The following is a 1,463-nucleotide window of genomic DNA, read 5'->3' on the forward strand; positions in this document are numbered from 1 at the left end:
GCGAATTTAATCGCCCCACGTGTTGTTGATATCATGTGATGTTAAAATCTGCCCGTGTCCGGCGTATTTTGTCGCCCGATCGATTTTTCTAAACCAATCGGCACGAGCGAATTTGCCAGCGTAAATAATCGCCGGCATAAATAATCGCCCGAAAATATCTAACATTTTGGATACGGGCGATTCGTGCGGGCGATTAAAATCGGCGTCGACGTGAACGGGCACACGGACGCATTTTTCGAGCGATTTTCAAATTTGCGGCGATCGGGCGATAAAAATCGCTCGTGTGCCCCTACCTTTAAGTACAGTAAACGCAAAATGCGTAGCACAAGAAATTGATAACAATGTATTTGACCCATTGTTGGTATTACAAATACATTGTATTACCCATAGCATTCGAACTGCAGGACTCTGGGATAATCTGTGCCGATCTGTGCCGATTACGATTCACAAATATATATATATTCACACATATATATCAAGAGTGCATTATTTACATGTTCATTTTCAAGTTAGTATGTGCATTCACGTGTGTGTATTCATATGTGTATATATTACTGTATATATGCAATGATTATGTCAACTTATTGTGTACTATAGGATTAGGCACTACGGTAAATTATTTATATACGAATGAGAACAATTATGCAAACAAGGATGTTAAAATGCTATTTTAACATCCCCGAAAACTATTTAACGACTTAAACGACTTTAACTATTTTAAAACTATCTTAACGACCACGAAAACTTCAAGAGTCATGCGTCACCATCGTCGCTTCTGATTGGTCAGTGGGAGGTTGCAACCAAAGGTTGCAACTCAATCCGCGACGGCACATAAATAGAGAGCAGCCAGCACGAAGAACAATGGCGTGATCGGGTTATGTGTGTTTGTTTATCTGAAGTTAAATATCACACAGCCACAGGCACTTGGAACGCTTCAAGAGTAAAATCATGCAGATGGTAAATAAACACTAAATCAAGAATACATTATTTACATGTTACGTTATTTATATTTTGTTAAAAAAATCCTTGTATCACTCACTATCTACTGATATTGAAAGTGATAAAATAAACCTTTATCTTATTAGGAGTGGATAAAGTGATATCATGTGGATATCGTGTTCATTTTCATGTGTGTTCGCACACGAGTGTGTATTTAATATACAACGTGTGTATATGCAATGATTATGTCAACTTATTGTGCACTCACTATACCGTAAATTATTTATATACGAAGGAGAATATGCAAACAAGGATGCTAAAATGCCTCGTTAAATTCTCTTATGTAATTGATATGAGTCTCGATTTCGGGGAATTAAAATGCACCCAATGTAAATCATTTCTAGCAATGCGGTAAGTTTGTTAATTGTGTAAGTAATCTAGCAGGCAAAGCCAAAAATTGTAATCTGTTGCTTTCTGCTCCCCTCTCTCTCTCTCTCTCTCTCTCTCTCTCTCTCTCTCTCTCT

The sequence above is a fragment of the Priapulus caudatus genome, unplaced genomic scaffold (genome assembly GCF_000485595.1).
Source record: "Priapulus caudatus unplaced genomic scaffold, Priapulus_caudatus-5.0.1 Scaffold1555, whole genome shotgun sequence".
NCBI lineage: Eukaryota > Metazoa > Priapulida > Priapulimorpha > Priapulimorphida > Priapulidae > Priapulus > Priapulus caudatus.